This window comes from Pteronotus mesoamericanus, unplaced genomic scaffold (genome assembly GCF_021234165.1).
Source record: "Pteronotus mesoamericanus isolate MK-2021 breed Mesoamerican mustached bat unplaced genomic scaffold, CSHL_Meso_final contig_182, whole genome shotgun sequence".
NCBI lineage: Eukaryota > Metazoa > Chordata > Mammalia > Chiroptera > Mormoopidae > Pteronotus > Pteronotus mesoamericanus.
This window is the reverse complement of record NW_026555078.1, coordinates 15,319,287-15,331,247: the sequence shown is the minus strand read 5'-3', so window position 1 is coordinate 15,331,247 and position 11,961 is coordinate 15,319,287. Positions and strand designations below refer to the sequence as shown.

General features: G+C 41.2%; 1 pseudogene; it reads right to left on the bottom strand.

Annotated features, from left to right (window-relative positions):
• Positions 1 to 393: 393 nt before the first annotated feature.
• Positions 394 to 11,961, bottom strand: part of LOC129066075 (cyclin-dependent kinase 1-like) — a 39,185-nt pseudogene continuing 27,617 nt past the window's right edge.

Genomic DNA, 11,961 nt, shown 5'->3' with positions numbered 1-11,961 from the left:
GCTTTGTTCTTGATCTTAAGGAGAAAGCATTCAGTGTTTCACTATATATGTGATCTTGGGTGTAGATTTTCCAGACATACTCTGGATTGGGTTGAGGAAGTTTTCTTTTGTTAAGAAAATTTCCCCATTCCTGTTATTAGTACTAGGCTTATAGTTTATTTATATTAATGGATAGTTGTTATAGTGAGTCCTACACATACACACAGAATTACTATATTTAAACTCATATAAAACAATATTTACATGTATAATTCCACTTTTAAAATGAGAAGATAAAGTAAAGCTTAAGTATACAACAAAGAAAAGAAAAATACACCAGACAAATTTAGAGTTAACAGTAAAAATATCACTCTCTGTTCTTGATACAACATGTGGAATCTTTTTGTCAGAAAGCTACATCTTCTTAATCTGATTGTCCAAATCATTAAAATATGGATGGTTCAATGCCATTTTGCCAGAAACTTGTTTGGCTGAATCATAAACTAACACTTGTGAAAGCAAATCTAAGGCATTTTCAATCAAGTTTTTGCCATGGGATGCTAGGTTCCCTGATTTCAACTTGGGAAACGTATTCCTATAGTGCTATAAAGGTCCTGCTTCTGGCCACACTTTATTATTGGGGGTGCTCAAAATTCTGAAGATCATGAAGAGCTGATCAATTTCTGAATATCCATAGAAAAGTGGCTTATCGATGGCCAATTCTGCAAGTATGGTGTCTATACCCAAAGGTCAGCTGGAGTGGAGTAGTGAGCTGACCGGCCCTCAAAATACTGCTAGAGATCTGCCTATACCAGAGTGCTATTACCTTTTGTATATACCTCTAATAGGTATTCCAAAAGCTCTGGCAAGACCCAAACCAGCCAGTTTAGTTGTTCCTTTGTTATCAATAGATTTTGAGGTTTTAAGTTTCTGTAAGATCTCTCTTAGAGTGACAGAACACAAACTTTTGCAAGATTTGGTGTAACTAAAAAGTGAAGAATCTATGAACTGACCAGAAGGGATAGAATCCAAGTATTTCTTCAGTATTCAAAGTATTCAAAAATGAGATATAACCTGGAATCCTCATAAGCACATCTTAAAGACTGACTATATTTGAATGACAAAGTTCTTCTAATAGAGAAATTTCCAGAATTCCTGTACTAGGAAACTTTCTGTCTTTATTTTCTCATCTGATTTTCTTCAGGACAACCACTTGACCTGTAGTTTTGTATTTTCCCTGATACATGACTCCGTATGTACTTTCTCCAATTTTTCCCTATTTTGTACATAATGTTGCATAGTTATTCAATAGGTATGGTAGACCCCAGCTTATTATTCTGTGGTGGGGGTGGTAGGAGGATTGGGGAGTTTGGGAGAGTGGCGAAGACAGAAGTGGCTGCTACCTTGTCTGGGTCACTCTTTCCTAAACTCCCAAAAGCCCCGAGGCCATTGAGATAATTATATTTTTCTTTTTTTAGTTGTGTTAATATGGTGAATTACATTGATGGATATTTGAATGTCGTTGCATTTCTGAGATAAGCCCCACTTAGTCATCACATCTAAATTGCCTTTGAAAATACTTGATGAATACTTTCCTCTCTTCTATTGTTTCAGGCGCAAGGCCAGGAGATGCTGCTCCCCATTGGCTGCCACAGAGATCGCAGGGACCCCATAACAGAACCCCTCTGTGGGTGTTACTACTCTGGGTTCTTTTTGCCCACTGCTGATAAGAACTGTGGCTCTCAATGCCAGAGTGTGGCAAAAAGGAAAGGAACTATTTATTAAAAAATTGTACAGGTTCAGAATAATGGCAGAATATTGCTGTTAAGTTCCAAAGTCCCTTTAAAACACCCACAAGCACACATACAGTCCTGCTTCCTCTTGCCAAACCAGGCCAGTCAGGAGTACCGTATTTCAGGAAAAGAACATAGAAGTCAGTAGCTCAGCTAGGCTCCCGTTCTTAATCCAAAGCTGGGTGGCACCTCCTCATGGCGGGCCAGTGGGAGTCTTTTTGCATTTTTTCAAACCATGTGGCCGAGACCACGCACTGCTGCTACATGGTCAAGAGGCTTTTTCTTCCCCAGCTACATGGTCAAGAAGAGCAAGAGAGAGACCCTCTCATGGCTGTTCTCCTCTCCTTCCCACATGGCCCAGAGCTCTAGCATGGCTCAGAGAGAGTGTGGCTGAGAGGGGAGGAGACGGGGGGGAGAGAGGGAGAGAGAGAGAGAGAGAGAGAGAGAGAGAGAGAGAGAGAGAGAGAGAGAGAGAGAGAGAGAGAGAGAGAGAAAGAATGCTCCCTATCTGCTCTCAAAGTGTATGCTTAATACACTTTGGCTGCCACGTCTGGGTTTAAATCTCAGCATGGATCTTCCTCTGTAACACCATTTCCAACTCCTCCTACACTGGACTATACCTGCCAGTTGTCTGGTTTCTTCTGCCTTTTTCGGCTGCCATTGTTAGTCTGGGCAAGCTTGGCCCCTTGATGTAGGAGCAAGCCACCTCTACTCCAAGCCGCTCTCTCAGGAGCAGGAAAGCCCCTCCGGCTACATCTCCTCCAGGGTTAGAGGCACGCCCATCTCCCTGGCTCTGCGCCGCCACAGCTCATTAACATTACTAAAACACTGGCCAAGTTCTTCAGATATGCAAAGTAGCTCTCAGGGGCCTTGCTCTGCTTCCCTTATCCCCAAAGTGATAGCTGTGGGGGCTTTGGGATTTTTGGGGATCTCTAGCTCAGCACCCTGTTACAGCCTCTTGGTGCCTGAAACTTGCACAGGTAGGTTTTTGTAATCCTCTAAGACCCTTGGGACAAGTGCCTAGACTGATACATGTGGGAATCTTGATAAATTGTTGATAATTTCCTGCTACCTTGAATCAATTATATTTGTTCAAATAAAATATTTGTTCAATTTTAATTTGGAGGAGGAGCTGAAAACTGGGATCATGAGTGGAGGAATGGAGAAGGAAGACTATTGGTAGAAACCTCAAAACAGGGAGAATATTTAGATATTGGCTATCCTAAAATAACAAATACTCATTGTTGAAAGTGTGGCCCTTTTGGGTCTTAGGTGTGTCTCCAGGGTCATCTTACCGTATTCCTTAAACCATACACTCTACTTTTGCAGAGAAGTTTGGAAGAGACGTTGTTTCCTTTGCCGCTTTAGGTTTCCAGTGATACACTAGCTCCCCGGAGATATTTGGGCACCTTTTCCTTCTGTATCAGTGCATCCGGCAGCTGCATGAGGGATCCACCCCTTAATCTGACTCTGACCTATTTCTTCTTTGTGCTTTGAGCTCCGAAGGAGTTTGATCAGTGTATTCTGAAAGCTCAGTGTCCCCTTCTTTGGGAATTAAAGAAAATAGGTATGAGATATGAAAATTTAATTTTACTCAAGAGCTTTAAGACCAGGGGAAACCTCTCCTTACTTGCCTTGGAGACTGGGGTCAGTATGCCTATGTTATGAGCAGAGAGGCTGAGACGTGGGATTCTGAAAAGGAAACTTTCAGTGGAAGAAATAATAGGAAAGAGTCCAAGTGGCTCCACCGAGCCCCAAACAGCTGCCAACTTCTCAAGGTTAATGTGCCGAGAAAGGGCTAGAACCTCTTGGCTTTCTCCTGTACCCCGTCAGCTATAGATCTAGGAGTCTTTGAAAATAGCTGATGAGCAAATCAGAGCAATGAAGTCTCTCCTCTCTGTAGCCCAATTTTTCATCCTCTTTCCCATATCCCTCTTTCATCTAGGCTGAGACAATCAGATGACGAAAGAGTTCTACTTTAACACAAGTGCACCCAGGTATTTATAGAAAGGGATTGGACTGAATAAGCCAGCTGCTAAAGGTAGAAAGTCTGACTTAATCCATTCAGGAAGATTGTGGCCCAATGCATTTACAGATAACATAAATTGATTCAGATCTAATATTTAGAAAATATATTCCAGATTGGGATGGTAGACCTCTCCTGAGAAATACTACTGATTTTTCCAAAGGAGCAGCAAAGTGGGGATGAGCTTTGTAGGCAAAAGACTTAACCTTAGCCTGAACATCAGAAGACCTTCTAAAGTCTGTTCCAATTATCCTCCTGGAAAATTGGTCTAAGTCCTCTAAGCTTTGCACTACATAAATTCAGTAAAGCTTGTGGAGTCCATAAGGAAGGTTTGGGGCTCTAATTTAGGTTTGAGGAATACTGACTGTCAATTTTATTGTTGATGCTCATTCCCTCTTCCCACATGCCTAAGTTCTTTGAATGAACCAATGCACGGCATTTGGTGAACACTTTTAATGAGTGTCATGCACCACACTAGGCCCTTCTCTAGCTATTTTGCTTAGGTCTCTCCTCAACCCTGACATGTATTCTCCATTTTGCTGATTTACAAACTGAGGCTCAGCTAGGATTTTCCAAAGCCATCTTGCTTGTGAATAGAAAGCTAACATTTGAACTCATATCTAGCATTGGGGTGGACACCAGTAGTGCTGCAATCCTCTTGCCATTTTATTCAAGGCCTTGCAGTTCTAGGCCTTCAAACAGCATTTTGTTTAAGATGAAGGCTTTCTCGACTACTTGTCTCTTAGTATTTTTTCCTCCTTTGAGTTCAACAGCATAGTTGCACTGTTCAACTTCATGTTTACTCTATCTTATTACCATCCATTGTATCTGTTAGGAATGTGTTAGGTTGCAAGGAGAAAACCTCAATCCATGTGATGGTTTAAAAAAAAAATGGCTGCAATAGAGAGTGAGGGTCTGTGTCACCTCTCCTTGAACCTGGTGACTGCTTCAACCAACTGAGTACTGTAGACATGCAGTACTCATAGCTCCAGCATGAGGCTAGGTGATAAAGAACCACACGACTTTTTTTCAGGTCCCTCAGAATGTTTGCCCCCGAAATGCAGCCATCGTGCTGTGAGAAGCCTACACGGTATTGAGAGGCCACCTGTGTAGGGACTCTGGTCAACAGTCCCATCTGAGTCTAGTCTTTGGTCATCCCAGTTCAGGTATGAGACACATGAGTGAAGAAACCAGTCTGGAAGCAGATACTTCAGGCCCAGCTGTTCTAGTTCCCTGGCGTTTGAGTCACTGTCAGCTGCCTGCGTCTCCTGAGTGAAGGCCTCAGGCATCGTGGAGTAGAGAGAACCCATTCCAGCAGAACCCTGTCTGAGTTCCTGACCTGCAGAGTCTGTGAGCTTAGTTAAATGACTATTTTATGTCACCAAGTTTTGAAGAAGCTTGTTATGTAGTAAAAGTAACTAGAATATCCAACTAGCGTGATTTATAGCAGTAGAAGTGTGTCACATATATTCAATATAGTGAGTGATCTGGATGTAGACTTTTGTTGGCATTAGGTTACTTCTCAACAAGGCCATCAGGGATCCAGGACCTTTCCATATGGCCATGTCACCATCCTTAGTATGTTGGCTTTTGTCTTCATGCTCATTGCTTTATAGTTTTGGCATAAATGCTGTAGCTTTAGGCATTGAATCAGCATTCAAGTTAGGAAGAAGAAAGTAAAAGGACAGGCAGAGCCACCTATATGGTTTTATTAGGAAAGCAAAAGCTTGCCCAGACGTCCCCAGGTCTTCACTTATGTCTCATCAGCTAGAATTTTGTCACATGCTACCTCTAATGAGAATGGAGGCTGAGAAAATGAGTATTTACCTGGCATACTGCTGCCCTGAATACAATTTGGATTCACTTAGCAAAGACACAGGAGAACATGAATACCGTGTGGGAAAGACCACTGTCTACCGCATGCCTAAATTATTTCACATTTTTTTTTTCCCCCTGGTTGGCTCAATTAGATGGTGAGTCTTTGAAAACAGAGGTAAAGTTGCTACCTCTTTGGAATGCCTCATAACATCCAATACAGCACTGAGAAGGTCGTTTCTGTTTAATATGTTCACTTGTTGATGACAGAGGAGAGTAAGGAGGAGGTTTTCCATAGCAGAGGACTCACAATTTTTACTTTGCATATCTCTTGAAAGAATTTTGCAAGAGAGTGTACCTCCTTGCACATTTTTTAACTTGGTCTCTGCAATTTTCATTATAACTTTACAGAGTTACGAAGAATATAATTTTTGGCATATTGACACCAAAAGATAAACCTTTACATTCCTTTTTTAAAAATTCCCAATGAAGTCTAAATATAATGGTGATTTGATACTATTACCTTCTGTTTAAAGCTACAAAAAAATAAGCTTTTTTTAATAGTCAGAATTTTTACATAATTCCTTTTCTCCTTGAACTTACATTTTTATTCCACATTCCCCAAAGAATTTTGCCTTAATATAGTATATTTTTATGCTTGATAGTTTTTTATTGATTTCTGTATCATATTTATTCTGCAGCAAAAACATATGTATAAATGAAAAGTGTTTTAAAACAGTCACGTGACTAAAAGGATTTAAGAATTGAAACATATCTTCTGTATTGAATTATTAAAATTATTATATGATTTAAAAACAACATAAATATATTATACATTTTGATATGTAATTGTTAAACATTAAAGTGAAAGTCATTGAAAATATATCTGCTATGAGATGGATAGGATTTTAAAAAATTATTTTATGTATCTGTGGGTGAATATGACTTATTGCTAGAATGAGTCTAAGTTTGGCATCGGTTGCAAGCCTTTTTTTGTTTATTAAGACATAGTGCTGACGGATGTTGACTAGACTTATTGCGGTGATCATTTCATAATATATAAAAATATTGAATTATTACATTGAAATGAAACTAATATAATGTTATATCTCAATTATACCTCAATTTATTTTCCTTTCTTTTTTTTATTGTTGTTCAAGTACAGTTGCCTCCATTTTCCTGCAACCACTTTCCCTCGCCCTCCCCACCCCCACCTCCCGCCCTTCAGTCCCACCCCCTTTTGCCTTTGTCTGTGGGTCCTTCATACCTGTTCCGTGAGGATCTTTCCCTTTCTTTTCCCCATTATCTCACTCCCCCCTCCCCTCTGGTTACTGTCAGAATAATACTTCAGTTTTAAAAAGACATAAATGCTGAACACATTGTTCACATAAGTAAATGGAAGTGTAAGGAATATTGTTACATTTGAATTGTTTGAGCTACTTCCAAGTCATATATTAAAAAAAACACATAGTGATCTATCATCAAAAATTATTTTTAATGCTCTATCAGCTGACAGCTTAATTAGGTGTTCTTGGATTATTGGAAACCATCTGACTTGGAAAAGAACTTGTAACCAGTCATTTGAGTTGTTCACTTGCAAGTGGATTTTTTACCCACTCATTAGAGACATGTACAACCTCAACATTTTTATTGACCCCCGTGCTTGGAGCCCTGGAAGTTTGTACTCCAGCACACATCATATTAAGATTTGGGATGAGTGAAAACTGTGTCTTTATTTGAGTTTAGTGGGTGGACGAAATAAAGAAGATGGGGGTGGGGAAGAGATCTTGCCTGAGCCTCAACCGCAGGCAGAGCAATTCTGGGAGAGTATGAAGGAAATCAGGATTTGCCCTTAAACCAAGTTTGCTTGTACCCCACCCCCAAGAAGATGTGTACCCCATTTGAAGAATGTTGTTCTAAAGGCTGTTAGGACTCAAGAGGTGTTAATGCTCGTGGGGAGGATGGGTTTTCTTGAGTTTTCCTTCTAGCATGTTGGCACTTGAGGAGCTGATCTGGGCTAAGGGCCTTGCAGGGACCGTCTCCAGATCAACCTTAAGAGTGAGGAAGTATTATCCCTATCTTGCAAGTGAGGATGCATAAGCTAAGGGAAGTGGCAACCGTCAAGAAACAATGTGGGGTTTCAAACCCAGGGCTAAGGGCTTACAGAGCCCGAGCTCTTTAGCTGCTGTGTCAGATAGTGTCAGCTGTGGGTACAGTGAACACAGATCCTCACCTGAGCTGTTGCCCACACTGCTGTTTCTTTTATCTTTGTTTTCTTCTTGGGAAGTTTCTCTAAGGTATCAAACACAGATGTCCAGGCCCCACATCCAGAATTTTTGAGTCAATAGGCCTGGGCGAGGCCAAAAATCTGCATTTCCCAGGCCTGGGAACCACACTTTGAGAACCACTTTTCTTAGGCATGTCTGGCATTATGAGAGAGAGGCCTATTTTTAATGTATTTAGGGACTATATATATTTTTTCTTTTAAGTTTCTTTTAGGACTGAAGTTTTTACCTGCTTGGAAGTGAGTCTGTATAAAATGCACATTGCAAGTATAGTTCAACACCTGAAACAACTTCGGAAAAACTTGTGCCACAGGAGTTTTTGCTGGAGATTTTTTGAGTGACATTGCCCATGGGCGTGCCTGTATAAGGGGAAGCTGTGTTGACACATTTTTATTTATTCCTGTACATTTTGCACATGAGTTTCCTCTGTGTCTTTGCCAAGTTGTTCCCTCTGTTTGGGTGGAACATTCTGTCTTCCATTCTTCACTCATTGGTTAATATTTAGAACTCATCTCAAGATAATTTCTTTTTCTATGAAGTTTCCTGGCTGAGCAAAGTTCCTCTTCCCTGAACTCTACCCCTGCACAGTATTCTGCAGGCACAATCTTGCTTACAGAGTATTTCTCCCACTGGATGATAAACTTGGTATTACTAGGTGCTCAATCAATAACAGTAATCAGCTAACATTTGATAGCATTTACTATATACTAGGCATTGGTTGAACACCTTATGTATATACTTCATTAAATCCTTACAACAACAATCTTATGAGGTAGATACTATTGTCATCCCTATTTTATATTTGAGGAAACTGAGAAAGATAACTTATTTACCATGCACGCTCTATCAATGTTTGCTCACTCAAGGGCACATAGCTATTCAGGGGCAGTTCTTCATTGAAGTCCCTGTGACCCAGGACTGACCCTCAGGCTGTCAGCCCATAAAGCTCATAGCCATTGAAGCACATGACTCATATCAAGGGAAAGCCAGTCCATTGATTTGTGTGGCAAGAAATGCCGAAGGGGATGAACGCCCTGGGCAGCCCATTCTCCCTCGTGGCAGTTTTCTCAGGAAGCCAAAGGAAAAGCCTCCCTTTGACTAGCCAGCCCCAAAAATTTAGACCAGGGGAATTAGTAATGTGGCTCAAATCTGTAGTGGCCTCAGATTAAGACAATCCATCGCTGTAACAAGGATGTGTCTGGAGTAATAAGGTAAGCTCTTGCCCACTGTTGCTTCGTGGATGGGAGCAGGGACTCAGCAGCTACACTGCAGGGTACTAAGGCCAGCTCTGTACTTGCTAACTAGGTGACCTGGGGCAAGTTTTTCTTCTGAATAGGATGTTTGCAATAATAAACCTGTCTCTTAGCTTGTTGTGATGGCCAAGTTCATTAGCATATATAAGGAAATTGGAAGTGTGCCCAGTATATTACAAGAACTGTGGAAATAGCTGCTATTGTGACTATTGGCATTGTATTCTCAGAGACTTGATACATGGTAGGTGCTCACTACATATTTCCGAATGAGAGAATAAATGAATGAATGATTAGTTTGACTAGAACTTTGTTAGACTCTGCTGATGTTTACTTGACAGCAGTGACTTTCAAAGAAATGTTTTTTGACAGTGACCCATAGTAAAGGAATACATTTTAAATTGAGACTAGTACACATGTACACACATGTAGACTCACATATCTTCCTGGGGCCTGTGGATGCAACTCTTCCATGAAGCTCCAATTTTCTCAGGGCTTCATGGACAAGAGCTGTGGCCTAAAATTAACTGTGCCATGGACCTTGTGCCTCTTTGGCAGAGTTTAAACTTGGCTTAGGAAATGCTGTCTTTTCACAGGTCTCTTGTTGTTTATTTAACACTGTGCTTAAGGTTGACTAGCATCTGCTGTAGGAATGGTCTTGATCCCTTCCTGCACTCTCAACTCGTCCTGGTATAAATAGCCACCCCTCATTTTCCTGACATAGGCTGTTGGCCCTTGGGACCAATTCTACCCTAGGGAAGGCTTTGAGTGGCAGTTTGCCCTGATTCCTGAGTTTGTGGTGGCTGGGCAGGGTGACTAGGAAAAGATTTTTTTTTGCTGGAGAACAGTGATGGGGTGGGCTGGGCTGTAGCATGGTTGAAGGAAAGGGTGGGTGGAACATGTCCTGATGTGCATTTAGAAGTGTATGAAAAAAAAAAGAAGCATATGGACTCTAGACAGAGGTGCTCTTTTGCAACGGGCTGGCCGGCGTTCCATTTGCTGCCCTCTCTTTGGTCTCTCTCTGTTTTCCCGAGTAAACAGTAAGGACAGAATCTTTGCGAACTTTCTTAGCCACCAATTTGGTTCTTGTCAAGGCTTGCATATAAACACCATGCATGTTACTACTTGAGGTCAAAGAAGAGGAAGGGAAAAGGACAGAGGAACTCTTAATGTGAAAATAATAACATGAATAACCCTTGCTACTATTTATCAGGCATCTCTGAGCTTTGACACTTGTGGATTCTGCCTCCTGACTCAAGATGGCAGCTGTGTCTGTGTTCTGTAGCTTGTGGTCCACATGACCTCTATTTATCTTTTTTTGTTTAAACATCTTAAAGTCTATTCTATTATTTCTTCTAAAGGTTAATGCTAGTAGCCTTCTCAAACCATGGCCATTCAGGGCTCCTGTTTTTTCTGACTTAGGAATGTGAATACCTCTACCTGTCTCCCCCATTCCTTTTGTCCCTCTGTTCAAACACTTTTCAAACAATGATAGTGTCAGGAAAAGCCCCACAAGGACTCAGTAATGCAGACTCTTACAATTTGCTGATTTTGTATGTGTTCACATTTTCCAAGTATTCCCTAGCCTATTTGCTGTCGATAGATGTTTTTGCAAAGTCTTCATTACTTCCTAATTGTTTTACTGTGTTTCTTGGCCCCTCCCCCTTTCCTTTCCTGTATTTTCTCTATTTAAGCAGTGGTCATGGATTTTTGGATTTCACAGAGCAAAAGGTAACAAACGGAAGAACAGGGTAACTTACAAATGGTTGCTATCTTTTTATTTTTCCAAATAATGCCAATTACTATTTACTTTTACCCTCATATCATAAAAGAAGTTGCCCAGTGGAGATATGTTCTCATAGAAGCTCAACTTCCTCTCTGATTCCAGTTCAGTGCAATCTCTTGGGCACTTACTGTGGGCTCAGCACTGTGGTTGGCACAAAAGGGAGGCTGGACTTTTGCCTTTACCTCCAGAGGTCCCACAGAAGAGAAAAGACAAGCAGCTGTGTAGGGCTGTAACTTTTAGGCCTGTCTTCCCCACAAAGTATATAAAGGGAAAGATCCCTTATGTCTCTGTGTCCCATTGCACCAGCATGGTGTCTGAACTGTCATGTGTGCTCTATCAATGTTTGCTCACTCAAAATGGATTGTAGGACAATACAAAATCAAATATACATAGATGCTCAATTGAAGTCAGTCATGTACCACTGCTGTACAGCACTGTAGACTGAGTGGCAGGTGAGGGCAGGAGAGGGTGGCTCACTGCTGATTCAAAGTGGCAGGTGGTGAGACATGAGATGGGTCCTAGGGAATGAATAGAAGTCACATGACCTGGCAATAAGTAGTGGCGTCCTGTTGGAAAGCAGTTTAAGGTGCAGGCAATAATATTCAGGAGAGGTTATGTCTTTGTTTTGTAGTCTAATCACTATTTGAAGCATGGGATGGTGATAGACAGCAAAGACTATTTAGGGCAATGGTTCAAAACTGTGGTCAATTTTGCCCCCTATGGGACATTTAGCAATGCCTGGAGACATTTTTGGTTCTTATACCTGGGGGAGAGGTGACGCTGGCATATAGTTCTGGTATATGGCGGAGGCCAGGGATGCTCCTAAACATCTTACAATGCACCGGGTGGTCCTCTTCCTCCACCAAACAACTGGCTGGCCCAAATGTCAACATGCTATAGCTTAGAAACTGATGGAGGGGGATTGATAAGAAAAAGGAAATAAATATGGTGCTATTGGTAATATTTCATGATCGTGAGCCGTACCTGAAAGGTAAAGCGGCTACTACAGGGCATCATTTATTTCTTC